The sequence below is a fragment of the Xenopus tropicalis genome, chromosome 5, assembly GCF_000004195.4.
Source record: "Xenopus tropicalis strain Nigerian chromosome 5, UCB_Xtro_10.0, whole genome shotgun sequence".
NCBI lineage: Eukaryota > Metazoa > Chordata > Amphibia > Anura > Pipidae > Xenopus > Xenopus tropicalis.
In genome coordinates, this window is record NC_030681.2 from 97,653,835 (window position 1) to 97,669,796 (window position 15,962).

Genomic DNA, 15,962 nt, shown 5'->3' on the forward strand with positions numbered 1-15,962 from the left:
TCTGAGGTTTCCTATGCATCAAATGTCTGCAGTTCTGCACTGATCAGTAGAGCCAGAACTCTCAAAAGTCTAAATTTGTCCTAATATATTTGTACAAAAAGATTTCAGTGATACTGACACTATTATGTTTATTTTCCATTAGTTAAACCAATAGGGTGTATGTACTGTATATAAAAATAGGGTACATTTAAAGAGACATAGTTTGAATATTAACTGCTGATATACAATATATACTCTGTTTATGTATAATGTAGGCTGCTTGATAACTCTTTGGAGCAATTACTTTACCTTTGTCTGTATCCCTGTTTGCACACTATTAAAATAAGCATAATGTGCAGTTGTTCTTTACTGTGAATGGATTATTCTAATAAGTGATTTATGCAGTAGCATATGACCTAAAGCTATTTATATTGCTAAAAGTACTTTATTTCATTCATGGGTGCAGAGGTGTGGTTGCCTGAAATAACTAAAGCAATATACAGCTTAATCCTTTGCTTTGAATGCACTGAACTGTTATACAGAGCTCTGTGTACTGTATATTTCTTTTAACACATAAATTCTTTCCTGCAAGTTATGCATGATCCATGCCAATACAATATACCAGTTTGTTTGCTGTCTTCTGTTACAATGACTGCTGAAAAATGCAATTAGTACACCTAGTGATTGATGGTGAAGTAATCATTAATTATGTTCGCAAATCATATTTATAGCTTAGCATTGCATATTTACAGTTTTTCAGGGCTACTACACTGCAATATCCCAAATTATGCATTTAATTATGCTAGATACTTTCAGACACTATTGGAAAGCTCAAACCCCTTTTCATGTATTCCTGTCTATAATAACAATCTCACTGTAATATAATCTGAAGGTTTCTGATAATCCAAGACATCAGTACACATAGGGACAGATTTATTAACATTGTTATTTTTTTTTGTTTCCAAGATCAATCTTTTTTAGCTCTAAAAATCATGCATTTAGATAACTAATCTGAAACACAAATTTTCCATAATGGTAAAAACCATGAAAAACTCAAATACAAAATTTTGCCATCTAAAAAGCTGGCAAGGTCATGTGGCAGTCAGCGGGAGGCGTCCTTTTCTTTTTGTTTGTAATCGCATAAAAATTCTTACAAAAACAATGATTCTGAGGTTTTTGCATTCTTATTCATAGCTGTTTTGCGTTTTTATTTGTTCATGATTTTTATATTTAGATATTTTAATAAATGAATAGACATTGATGATTTTTTTAAAAAGCGAGTTTTGTTGTGGTAGAAAAAACATGAAAATTACATAAATGTAATAAAAGTCCTAAATGGAAAAAAAATATTGACAATGATAAAATGTATGCCTTTTCATGGACACAGCTTCCTTTGCCTAAAGTTATTATAGCTCTCGCCCGTGGAAGAAGAAAGATTGTGAATTCTGTAGTTTGCACCATGCACAGTGTATATAATAACACGTCTAAAAAATTATTATTTTTGCTCCAAAATATTACAACAAAGTGTGCTATGTGTAATTAAAATTGGCAATGCAATAATTGTCTAATGAAGAATATTACACTGTGAAATGCAAATATTTATAATTATGCATTTTTTTCCCCCATTTACTACATTTCCCCGTACTGTGTTAAAGCTAAATAGCAGCAGTTCACCAAGGAATCTGCTAGTCTCCCCAGAGGGAGTCGTTGCTGATGGTTACATAAAATCATGACAAAAAATATTGACACATTTGCACATTTTTCAAATGCACCAGTACGGTCAAAACACCTTTAACACTCTGGAATGATTAAAGATTAAAGGGCAGATTTATCAAAGTGTGAAATAAAAGCTCACGATAGAAAACATACCCTCTTTCTATTTAGCAATGGGTAAAAGTTAGAGTTTACCATTTTATAAATATGCTTCTAAAAATCCCATAGGAATTAAAAGAAAGTGGGTGATTTTTTCTGTAGGGAGCACTAATTTCCCAGCTTGATAAATCTGCCTCTAAGCATTGGACTGTTATGAAGGGAACAGGAAACCAAATCTAAATTCAATAAAACAATTGTAGAGCTACAGGTACATAAAAACTACATTCAAGAGATCCTTTAAATCTGGGAGAACTAAAGCAGTTGCTAAAGAAAAGTGGATCAAAATGTATTCATAGCTTATTCATGGTTATATATTATCCAGAAAGCTTTGAATTACAGGAAGGCCATCTCTTATAGCAGGGATCCCCAACCTTTGTTACTTGTGAGCCACATTCAAATGTAAAAAGAGTTGGGGAGCAACACAAGCATGAAAAATGTTGCTGGGGTTACAAATATAGTCTCTTATTGGAGATTTGGTAGCTCCTATGTGGACTGGCAGCCTACAGGAGGCTCTGTTTGGCAGTACAACTGGTTTTTATGCAACAAAACTTGTCTAAAATCCAGGAATTCAAAAATAAGCACCTGCTTTGGAGTAGACAAGGTATGGAGATCCAAATTACAGAAAGACCCCTTATCCGGAGTGCCAAGCATTCTGGATAATGGGTCCCATACTTGTATACATTAAAATACAGTTTTCATAGGATTTAGTGACCAATTATTAATCTTTTGTTATAGTATATAATGGTTTAATTCTAATTAAAACTTCAGTTTCATGTATAAATTCAAATGTTATAGTTCCAAAGTGCAGTGCTTCTGTTTACTCTGCTTGAGTTCAACAAAGCTTCCTTATCTCACCCACTCTCACAAACGGAAACAGGCAGCTCTATGCTACCGCGTTGAGTTCACAAGACTTCAAATGTAACTGATGCTATCTGACTTGTGTCACACAGGCTGCAGTTCAGCTACTAAATCAGCAGTCATAAAGTAAGAAAATAAAGTTTTCTGTTGGTTGACAAGGAGAAATAAAAATATATATTTAAGATCTTTTATCTGGAAACCCATTGTTAAGAAAAAAAAATCTCAAAAAATATGAGAGTACCTATTAATTATTGTAGATAAACTAGCATAAATCCACCTTAGTGGCAATATAATGTCTCTGTACTTATTTAATGTTGAAATGATCTACTAGCCTTAAGTAAAGGTTTAAAAAAAGTTTTACATTTAGCAGGTAAAAAAATAATCTTTGATAATTTTGCTGCAAGACTAGATGAATCCTCTAGTTATTTTACATGCTGTATTTTGATATTAATTTAATTTTGTTTGGTATATTTCAGTGCTGTTTTACACACCATTATAAACATTCTGCATAATGTGTTGTAGATGGGTGTGATTTAAGCACATTTTTAAATTATTTTGTGTTTTTCTTTCACTAGAAAGGGGATTGAAGAGGTCTTATTGCAAACTCTTTTATACTAGAAAGTATTAGATGTGTCTATGTATACAGGTGTGGGATATATACTCCAGAATGCTCAGGAACTGGGATTTTCTGAATTGGGGATCTTTCCATAATTTGGATCATCATTAGTAATGACTGAATCTGTCCTGTTTCGCTTCTCCAAAAGATTAGTGAAATGGTGAAAAATGTGTGAAATGGGGAAAAAAATTGTAGTGTGCAACAAAACGTTTGACACGTGACAATTCTTTTTGGCATGAGACAATTCTTTTTGGTGCTAGACAATTCATTTTGACGCAAGAAACAATTCTTTGTGGCGCAAGACAATACGTTAGACGCAAAATTCCTTTTTTTGACGTGCAAGACAATTCTTTTAACCCAATACGAAAGTTTTGTCAATAATATGGATTAATGTAGCTTAGTTAGGATCAATTAAAGATATTGGATCCTTTATCCAGTATGCTTGAGTCTTGGGATTTTCCAGATAAGGGATCTTTTCTTGATCTCTGTACTTTAAGGGGCTCATTTATTCATTTTTGAGTTTCTGAATTTGAGTTTGTTTTTTTCAGACAAATAAACTTGCATATTGAATGGTTGCTTATTTATTAAGGAAAATCTGTTTGAATAAAACTTGAATATCTCAAATTTTTGGAGTTTACAAGGTCGAAAAACTAGAAAAAGTCGAGTTTGAGAATATGGCTTGACTTTGCCTATGACAACTCCCATGGACTTCTATAGAAATTTGCAAGCTTTTAGATTGTGAATTTTTACATTCAAGTTTTCAGGTTTTAATACCAGAAATTCAAGTTTTTTAACCATAACTCAAATTCATGTTTTTTAACTTGAATCAAGAAAAATTTGACAGTCAATAAATCACCTCCTAAAATAATTTAAACATTAAATAAACCCAATAGGACTGTTTTGCCTCCAGTAAGGATTAATTATGTCTTTGTTAAAATCATATACAAATTACTTTTTTATTATTACAGAAAACAATAAAATCAATTTTCAAATTTTGTTTATTTGATTAAAATGGAGTCTATGGGAGATGGTCTTCGTGTAATTTTGAGATTTCTGGATAGCAGGTTTCCGAATAATGAACTCTATACCTGTACAAGGTACTGTTTTATTACTACAAAGAAAATGGGAATCATTTTTAAAAATTTAAATTATTAACTTATAATGGAATCAATGGGAGGTGGGCATCCTGTAATTCAGAGCTTTATGGATAATGGATATCTGGATAAGGGATCCTTTACTTGGATCTTACATAGATCATTTCACATTGCTTATTTTTCAATTCATTCCAGCATACCTGACTAAATGCAATATAATGAAAATGGTTTGCCTGTCATAGAGGGAATTAATAATTAACGTGTGTGATTTTGTAGAGCAGTAGAAATTGTGTTGTTAGTATAAAGATAATAATGAACCAGCAGGATCTCTAAGTTACATAATTTTAGGAAGCAAAAAGCAATGAAGAACATTTCTTTAAATACCAAGAAACTTCCAGAACAGTAGCTCTGTTTGAGAATAATGAAATCCCTGGTGCTATTGAGGAAATGACTCAGAACTGTAACATGGTCTCACACCGTTACAGCAGCATGCTGAGTAAAATAAAGAGGTGATATACAGCTGCATTCAAAAAAATTACAAATAACACATAATAGCATTTTACGAGTGATAGAATCCTGTTATAAATGAGTAACTATCAAGATCACTATCCACAAGTAATGTTCTCAGTTTTCTTATTACAACTCTATAAATATAGTATTGGTGCATTAATATGTAGTGAAGGAATTTATTGAACTTGTCAGATTCTCTCTTGAGTCATGACTACTGCATAAGAAATGAAATTTCTAAGAAAAAATAGCTAATCTTAAATGGTTTGTGTTGTTGTCTAAAATAACTACAACATGGTTTGCCAATGAACTCTCCTGTGTATGTCAATGCTATGATGGGCAACAAGCAGTCACTTCCCACATACAGTCATAGCCTTTCCATAACCATGTGTGACCTGGACAGAGATTGAGACAATAGGAAAGAGATTAAGAAAAACATTAACATTCGCACAGATAGAAATGAATATGTAAACAAATGATGCGTTCTGCACAAAATAACCATCATTAATATATTTTTATAAGTTAAAGTAAAAATAAAAAGTATAAAGTTAAAGTATAAATCCCCCACAAAAAGAATAAAAAAAACCTGAACATTTCAGTGAAAATTTCTCACCACCTCTTACTCTGGTTGTTTAAAGGTTAATAGTAAGGCTGCAGCATCCCCTTAATCGCTTAGGATTAGTGATGAGCAGGTGGTATGCATCTTTTTTGATGCGACTGCGCCTTTTTGGCACAAATTTTCACAGTGAGAGTTTTGCAAAAGAATTTGCCAATGGGTAAATGCCGAAATTCGCTTCCAATCCATGCCTGCCGAAAACATTTGCTCATTACTACTTAGGATTCATAGTTACATAGTTACATAGTTACATAGGGTTGAAAAAAGACCAGTGTCCATCAAGTTCAACCCATCCAAGTAAACCCAGCACCCACAACCCACACCTACCAATCTATACACTCACATACATAAACTATAAATACAACCACTAGTACTAACTGTAGATATTAGTATCACAATAGCCTTGGATATTCTGATTGATCAAGAACTCATCCAGGCCCCTCTTAAAGGCATTAACAGAATCTGCCATTACCACATCACTAGGAAGGGCATTCCACAACCTCACTGCACTTCCTTATTGTCCTCTAACCCACTTGCTCCCTCAGGAATATAATTTGGCTGTTGGCTACCAGATTGCATTTCTAGTTTTCATAGAAATGCTGCTCTAGCTGTTTACTCCTATTTTTTCTCCTAAAATCCTCTCCTGAGCTCAGTTCAACCATTATAATGTTCAATCTAAGCTGGACTTTTTATCAAAGTGAGTTCTGCCTGTGCAAGCCTGCATTTTTTGATGAAATTTAAGCTATAAGAAATAATTTGCATTGCCAGCATTGCAATTGTATGCAATTGTATTTGTTTTTATCCCACATAAATAAATTACTAAGAAGTAATGCTTTTAACTCTCTTGTGTAGACATTATATCCAGGGTGACCAGATGTTTCTATAGACTTGACTGTAGTTTTGTATTAGGAAAGATATCTCCTCAAGTTTCCTGATTTCCTCCAATTTAGCTAACCGCTCATTGTAAGTAGGATGATTGGGAGACTTCCATTTTTGAGGAATCAGCGACTTTGCGGCCTGCAACAGATGTAGGGTGAGTGAGTCTGATAAATTGTTGTTTTTCTCTGGTATAGCATATAGCAGTGGCAGCATTGTCTATCTTGATGGAGAGTTTTGTCACTTTATTTATAGTTTCCATTACCTTTTTCCAAAACTGTTTGAGTTCAGGTCACTTGAGCCATATGTGGGTATATGTCTCCTCATTACAGCACCAACAAAGGTTGGAACTGGTGGGATACATTCTGTGTAATTTAAATAGCGTGTATTGCCATCTAGTGACCAATTTATATATAGCCTCATTTGTTCTTTTTGCTCTTGATGCTTTGTGGACTAGTCTGAAAATCCTATCCCATAAGCTAAGTGTGATAGAGACATTTAATTCTCTCTCTCCCATGCTGTGCAACAAGGTTTCTGGGTTTGTAAGGAGGCTGCAATTAACAGGTTGTATGCCTTGGAGAGGGGTTTGTCTATGGCTGTGTTGGTTTCCATAGAAGCAACTAGCTTTTCCCACACAGTGAGGGGCCTGTGCCATTCCTAGCCCTTGCATGATAGGATATATGTGTGTAATTCCATACATCTCTACAGTTTTGAATTTCTGCCAGTGGTATTACTCTGTTGTCAATAACAAAGTCGCTGATTCTTGTAGGTTGGTTCCCTGTTTTGTTCCACCTATTGAAGGAGCCAGGCTCCATACTGGGTTTGAAATCAGGGTTGTACATCAAGGGTTGTACAGTGTATGGGTGGTGAGATAACTTGTATACTTCTTTATTCTTATGCCATACCCTGAGTGTTGCCTCTATTAGTAGGTGATTATCTACTATCAATGTTGTTTTTTTCTTTAGTGCTCCATAGCATGTTTTCTAGGGGTGGGAATACAAAGTTTTGCTCTAGTTTGCACCAGACCTTTTTCCCTTTCTTTGCTATCCAATCTGTTATTCGGACTAAGTGGGAGTAAACATAATATAAGTACACATTAGGCAAGGCTAGTCCCCCTTTTTCTTTTGGAAGAGTAAGGATATTGTATTTCAACCTGGGATTGGAGCCTCCCCATATTAATCTTGTAATCATGGACTTGACATTTGAGAAAAAGGACTGTGGAATTTGTATGGTAACACTCGTAGGAGATATAACGTTTTTTGGATGAATGTCATTTTGATAACCTGTATCCTGACAAAACAGGACACTTGCAGCTTGTTCCAATTGCCCAAGAGGGTTTGTAGAGAGGATAATAGTGGTAAATAATTGTCTTGGTAACAATTTCGTAGGTCTGCAGTTAACTTAATTCCTAGATATTTTATACTTTTAGTGGCCCATTGGATGGAAAAACTTTGTTTTAAAGCTAGAGAGGTTCTGTCTGCTACATTGACATTCAGTATTTCGGATTTAGAATTGTTAACTTTAAATTTGGATAGTTCTCCAAATTCTTTAAGGAGGTTTACTGTGTTTTTAAAGTTTTTAAAGGCAGCAGCAACATCTTTGGTATCCTGGTTTATCCTGTTGTCATTGCTTTTAATTGCAGTAATGTGTGATTGGGGTTGCATTTTTTTTTATTATGCCTGCAAAGTGCTTGTTGCACTTATCGCCCAATTCATAAATCCCTGGTAGGTTTTTTGGTCTAGTATTGCCTTTAGTTGTAGTTTAAAAACAGACACTCCTTAAGAAGACAAAATTAGAATAAGGTACAAGGAAGGTACAAGGTCAGTTTGATTAGTTAATCTGAAAAATTAATTCTGGAAATACAGTATTCTTTTCTGGGAAGGCCATCTTCCTTAGAGTCTATATTAAGCAACTAATTTTTTACAAATTATTCTTCCTCTAACAAAAAACTTTGTCTTGTACTTGATCCTATCTAAGCTGCATAAATTCAAATGGGTAGCAAAACAATCCTATTAAATTGATTTAAGGTTCAATTTTTTTTTTTACTGGAATTAAGGTATGGTATCCGCTGTTCTCTAATCATTGCTATAGGACTTTTAGAGGCTTATTTTTCAATGGGTGAAAGTAAGAGTTTACCATTTATTAAATATGCCTCTAAAAATCCCATAGTAATGAACAGAGTTATGGAATTTTACTGTAATAAGCTCTAATTTTTACAATTTCATAAATATGTCCCTAAGTGTGCCTAAGATTTATGAAATAAATTCTCATGTGTGTGATTTAAGCTTCCATGATTCATTTTCCAGAATAATTTAAATTATTTCAAGATCTCATCATATTTATGAAGATATATTGAACTGTAATCAGCTGGAAGTTTCAGATATTTAATTTAGGCTTATTAAGATACCATTGTAATTAATGGAAATTACATATTTGAGTTCTTAAGTTGGTCAATCACTATGCAATTCCTGGTTAATTATGAGAATTAACTAAAAGTGTTGTTAATATGGTCAGCCTTGAAGAAATTATCTGTAAGTATTTAATAAACATTTAGGAGATTATTCAAGATTATATGAGAAAATTATACGCAATAATTGGATTTTTATTAAACATTTCTATATGTCATGGTTTTCTGCTGGTATTAGTGTTAGATCAGTAGGGGCCTGCAATATTTTATTACTACTATTTTTTTGCAGGAGGGATCATGTACCCCAATAATGTTATTAACAACAAAAGCTGTTTGTAATATCCTTATGTTATAGCACTAGACTATAGTTTTCACCAAATTGGTAATTTAAGCATAGCAAAATTTACAAAAGCCTTGGTTGTACATTAAAGGACATGTAAACCCTACACACAAAAATTTAATCAGTGGACAGCCTCTTTGAAATCTTTCAATACCTGCCACACTGGTTGTCCAGAAGTTAATAGTAAGGCTGCAACATCTCCTTATTCACTTGGATTTCCTTCTTCTCCTGTAACCCACTCAGCCCCCTCCCTCAGGAATTTGCTTTGGCTGTTGGCTTGTGGGCATGCTTAATTGTTCTAAGCTCAGATTACTAAACACGCCCCCCAGTCTAACCACCAGTGAAAAGATGGCATTGCTGGTTCCCATAGAAACTCAGCTCTAGCTGTCTGCTTCCATTTTTTTCTCCCAACCAACTCTCCTGAGCTCAGCTTTACCATTACAGTGCTCAAACAAAACAGAACTTTAATCAAAGACAGTTGTGCCTGTGTGAGCCTGTATTCCTGATTAAATTTATGCTGAATAAGGGTCTGTATGTGTATGCTGTTTGCAGATTTAAATCTATCCAATTATGTATCAGAGGAAAAATGGCCACTGGGTGAAAGCTGCTATTTGCTTTAGGAAAATGTGATGGTGCTGGCAAGCGGAGGGGATGTATGCAGTACAAATGATGCCATTTGGGTAGGGGAAACATGCCCAACTGATATACATTATAGGCAAATGTAGGCTTTACATGTCTTTGAGGCATAACTGCGGCTTTTAGCAAATCTTCAAAGCATTGAAAATGGTTATTCAGTGAAGAGGGTCTGCAGACTGAGTCTATACACTTGGAAGTCACATTTTTTTTTCTCTGCTCCACATTATGCACATGATTATATGCAATCAGTTTGGAAAAAGCTATCCATATTTTTAATCTGTCGGTGACCTACAGTACTTGCAAATAATTTGGTCAGCCTGTGGAGATTGTGTAAAAATAACTTATTAGCCTATTCTCATTTGCTATGCACATAAAAATGTAAAAAATACAGTTTCCTCTATAATATAGTAAATTATATGACTATAAGAAGATTCAAAATATGAATGTTAGCTGAATAGTATAAATTAAACCATAAAATGAAGATGATGTAAAATCTCACAAATAAAATAGAAGTAGCAAGATGAATAAAACATTCCAAAACAATATGGCCATGACCTCAAATACTGCTGTCATCAATTATTTGCAGCTCATAAAAATACAGGTATGGAGTCTTGTCAGAATTACAAGAAAGTCATCTCCCATAGACTCCAATTTAATCAAATAATTCAAATTTTAATGGAGGCAATCTTTAAAGCCTTTGTATGTACATTCACATCTTAAATAAGTGTGTTTTCAAGTGAATGATAACCCCTGAAGTGCATATTTTTCTTCTTTAATGCATGTGACTCTTGGGACTCATCCAAATATTTCATCCACTAAGATCCCATATACTCCAAGACTCAATAATTTCTTAATTACTCTTTACTCCAAGCTGCCCTTTATATGATGATCTATTTTATGATATTTTATAACCATTATTTTCAAAATATACCATATACACTTACCCTCTGGTTCTGTAAAAATAACTAATTAATACTGACTGGGAGTTTGGATAAAATACATGACAATTAAGAAGGATTGTTCCTGCTATAAAGTCAACATGTCTATTAACTGTCTATTAAAAAATATTTTAGGTGGCTGTATGTTAAAGAATGTGTGTAGTGGAAGAAATAACTTATTGTCCTCAGTGTTCACTGTAGCTGATCATTTTGTGAAATCAGTGGTGTTTTAAATTAAAGATGACAACTGTATCATTGAACAATAGAAAAAAAATGTATAGAAAAACACATTGCTTCCTACAGTAGGTCTGCATGGATCTTGGGTGATAAATAAAGACATCGTATCACTAGGTGCAAACTTGCTAAAATGGTATTGTATATTAAAAAAGGCATCAGCCTCACTCATGAAATATTCAGTATGATCCTTAGTCATTTGTAAATAGTTCATTTCATTAGTTGACTGCAAGCTTCACTGTGATATTGATTATATTCCACAGAGGCTCTGAAACTTGTCTTCTTGTTTGAAAGAAAGGAAAATGGCAAACTTCTATAAAACTTAATTCTTCAGTTATTAAAGCTAATGAGCATTAGTGCAGCCTATACTGGCTGATACTTTACTGCCTAATAAAAAACATAAACAGTAAAAACATGAAGACTTTGTAGACTTTGACATAGTAAGACCATAATACACAGTTTAATTTCTTTTTGTTTCTATGCTACTGAAGTAGCTCTTTCCAGACACTATTGTCCTCACATATCCAAAGATTGATGTTTTGCAGAATATAAATTCAAAGAAAATATTCAGTGAGTGCAGATCATGTTTTTTGTATGATGATGATGATAATAGTTTAAGGTTTTGCTTTAGTGTAATGTACCATGGCCCTTAAATTCTGTATGCCATTTTAAGTTATCAAACACAATTAAAGTGAGTAACATGCAGTATATAGTACATAGGCTTGCTTTGAAAACCAATTTTAATCAACAAATAAAGAATGTTAAAAAACATATGTAGTACATAGAGATAACATGAGGTCATGTTCTATGAATAGTTATAGAAAAAAAATTGTTCATGACAAACTTATGGTAAAATAGTGTACTTGTGTGTAGTGTGGTATTGTCACCTATTTTTTCTAGAAATAAAGTTCCTTTGGGTATAGCATTACCACACATATATTGCAGTTTCTATTTAATTAACAATGTAATGGACTTTCAAAGACTACAAATATATTAACATTTTAACTGCTTCTGAATTAAAAAAAGGAAATGACTCCAATAAAGAGTTGTTTGGACACTTAAATGTGGAAATTTTGTTTATTTTTACTATCTTATTTATTTTTTGCTAATGAAAGGGGAATAAAATAACCTCTACCTAATAACCTCTACCTCTACCACAAATGGCTAATTCTTGAAGAATCAGCCTCTCTGCTGGCATCAGCCTTCCCCTGTGACTCAACACAGAGACATACTTTTGCATTTTGGTGGCAAAATCTGCTGTTTCCAGTCCAACACAGTGGCTCTACGTGTTGTCACACCCATGTGCCAGCCATCTCAGGCCAAGAATCAACCCTGTGTGGCATTAGCCTAAGGACAGTAGCACATTTTTGTTATTGCCATGGTCCTTTTTATAAAGATACCACTCATCTATTCAACATACCCTTCTAAATTGCCAGCTAATTCTCATTCTGCTGAATTGTTAACACAGAGTAAGTATCGACTGAGAACTGATTTTCACATTCCAATAAATATTCACTTATTATAGTGTCTCACTGTATTACATACATGCCTATTAATATTATTGTGATGATGGCATTCGGTGAAGCAAAAGGTGAATAAATTTTAATTCCAGAAAAATAATTTGTTTAAATTGCAAGTACTTATGAATAACATCTTTGTACAGTTTTTTCTGGTTAATAAAAAAAAATCTTCATATCCTTGGGATATATGCTGTTGTGAAACAGCAGGTTCAAATCAACCATATAATACAATGATACAACATTTATAATATTTATACATAAATAATATTTATACTGACCATGACCAAATGTAAAATCCATATTGGTTTTCTCTTTATTTTTTGTCACATTTTGCCTTGAAACCTAATAATATTTTTTTTAAAATGCTTTAATATCAGATAAAAAATTGAGGCTTCAAAAGGTTGCCAAATTGTAAAACTATTAGGGACACTGTCATAGAGAAACAGTATCCTCCTCCTCACATGTTACACTATACTGAAATGCAGTTTTCAAAAATGTGTATACATTTTTTAACATTGAACTTTGAAATCAAGAAGACATCAGGCAAGCCATTCTTCTGATCCTGACGACGATCCTCAGCGGATCGAAACGCATAGATTTGGACATCCAATAAAGAATCTTCTTATAGCCTGTATGCCGTGAGTGCCTTCTATGGAGAGAATATATATACAGGTCCTTTTCAAAAAATTAGCATATTGTGATAAAGTTCATTATTTTCTGTAATGTACTGATAAACATTAGACTTTCATATATTTTAGATTCATTACACACAACTGAAGTAGTTCAAGCCTTTTCTTGTTTTAATATTGATGATTGTGGCATACAGCTCATGAAAACCCAAAATTCCTATCTCAAAAAATTAGCATATCATGAAAAGGTTCTCTAAACGAGCTATTAACCTAATCATCTGAATCAACAAATTAACTCTAAAAACCTGCAAAAGATTCCTGAGGCTTTTAAAAACTCCCAGCCTGGTTCATTACTCAAAACCGCAATCATGGGTAAGACTGCCAACCTGACTGCTGTCCAGAAGGCCATCATTGACACCCTCAAGCAAGAGGGTAAGACACAGAAAGAAATTTCTGAACAAATAGGCTGTTCCCAGAGTGCTGTATCAAGGCACCTCAGTGGGAAGTCTGTGGGAAGGAAAAAGTGTGGCAGAAAATGCTGCACAACGAGAAGAGGTGACTGGGCCCTGAGGAAGATTGTGGAGAAGGACCGATTCCTGACCTTGGGGGACCTGCGGAAGCAGTGGACTGAGTCTGGAGTAGAAACATCCAGAGCCACCGTGTACAGGCGTGTGCAGGAAATGGGCTACAGGTGCTGCATTCCCCAGGTCAAGCCACTTTTGAACCAGAAACAGCGGCAGAAGCGCCTTACCTGGGCTACAGAGAAGCAGCACTGGACTGTTGCTCAGTGGTCCAAAGTATGTCATTTGGAAATCAAGGTGCCAGAGTCTGGAGGAAGACTGGGGAGAGGGAAATGCCAAAATGCCTTAAGTCCAGTGTCAAGTACCCACAGTCAGTGATGGTCTGGGGTGCCATGTCAGCTGCTGGTGTTGGTCCACTGTGTTTTATCAAGGGCAGGGTCAATGCAGCTAGCTATCAGGAGATTTTGGAGCACTTCATGCTTCCATCTGCTGAAAAGCTTTATGGAGATGAAGATTTCATTTTTCAGCACGACCTGGCACCTGCTCACAGTGCCAAAACCACTGGTAAATGGTTTACTGACCATGGTATTACTGTGCTCAATTGGCCTGCCAACTCTCCTGACCTGAACCCCATAGAGAATCTGTGGGATATTGTGAAGAGAAAGTTGAGAGACACAAGACCCAACACTCTGGATGAGCTTAAGGCCGCTATTGAAGCATCCTGGGCCTCCATAACACCTGAGCAGTGCCACAGGCTGATTGCCTCCATGCCACGCCACATTGAAGCAGTCATTTCTGCAAAAGGATTCCCGACCAAGTATTGAGTGCATAACTGAACATAATTATTTGAAGGTTGACTTTTTTTGTATTAAAAACACTTTTCTTTTATTGGGCGGATGAAATATGCTAATTTTTTGAGATAGGAATTTTGGGTTTTCATGAGCTGTATGCCACAATCATCAATATTAAAACAAGAAAAGGCTTGAACTACTTCAGTTGTGTGTAATGAATCTAAAATATATGAAAGTCTAATGTTTATCAGTACATTACAGAAAATAATGAACTTTATCACAATATGCTAATTTTTTGAAAAGGACCTGTATATATATATATATCTATAGCGAACCCAGGGTGGCACTCTGCTTCAGCTCTTAGCTCAGGTGCAAGGTTAATTATTTAAATATCCAAAAAAGACCAGCAACACCGAGTTATATTCCAAAAATAATCAACGTTACATTTTGGTCCCCATCGGGACCTTTCTTAAGGCCATGAGAAAGGTCTTGATGGGGACCAAAACGTAACGTTGGCTGTTCATGCGTTTTTAATACACAATTGATTGTTTTTGGAATATAACTCGGTGTTGCTGGTCTTTTTTGGATATATCTATATATATACAGTATATATATCTATATCTATTTATCTATATATATCTATATATCTATATATATATATATCTATATATATCTCTATATATATATATATATATATATATATATATATAATTGAAACAGAATACCGCACTCACAGGACTTAGTAAAAAAATAGTGGAGTTTATTATGAAAAATGTCTATCTCTATCTCTGAGATAGACGTTTTTCATAATAAACTCCACTATTTTTTCACTAAGTCCTGTGAGTGCGGTATTCTGTTTCAATTGTAAACATCTGTATTTTGTATACTGCACCCAGGCAATTTTGATATATAAAAAGACGTGAGTGCCTGCTTCCTACCAGCTCTGTATATATATCTACAGTATATATATATATCTACAGTATATATATATATATATATATATATATATATACACACGAAAAATGAAAACCACTGGCACTCACGTTTTAAAGCACTCAAACTGCCTGGGTGCAGCCTCCAACAGCAGGAAACAAAAATAGAAAATAACGAAGCCAATCTCTCACGACTTATGTAAACAATAAAGATTCCTTTAATGTGATGGTGGACTAACGTTTCGGCTGAACACCTCAGCCTTTCTCAAAGTGTCAATACAGAGTGCAAACAAACCATAAAATACCACATACCACAAATGGCGGGAAAGTACAGACAAAAAATGTGTGGGCGTGACGTCACACTTCACAATATACAAATGCAATAGACAAACACCTTTTGTCTCCAAGTCTTTTGTGTTTATAGTAATACACTTGGAGACAAAAGGTGTTTATATATAGCATTTGTATATTGTGAAGTGTGACGTCACGCCCACACATTTTTTGTCTCATTTGTGGTATTTATGGTTTGTTTCCACTCTGTATTGACACTTTGAGAAAGGCTGAGGTGTTCAGCCGAAACGTTAGTCCACCATCAC

The 15,962-nt window shown here is 34.4% G+C and overlaps 1 protein-coding gene across 1 annotated transcript in view; it reads left to right on the forward strand.

Annotated features, from left to right (window-relative positions):
- Positions 1-15,962, forward strand: part of csmd1 (CUB and Sushi multiple domains 1) — a 716,970-nt gene that overhangs the window by 116,519 nt on the left and 584,489 nt on the right. The window lies entirely within an intron of this gene.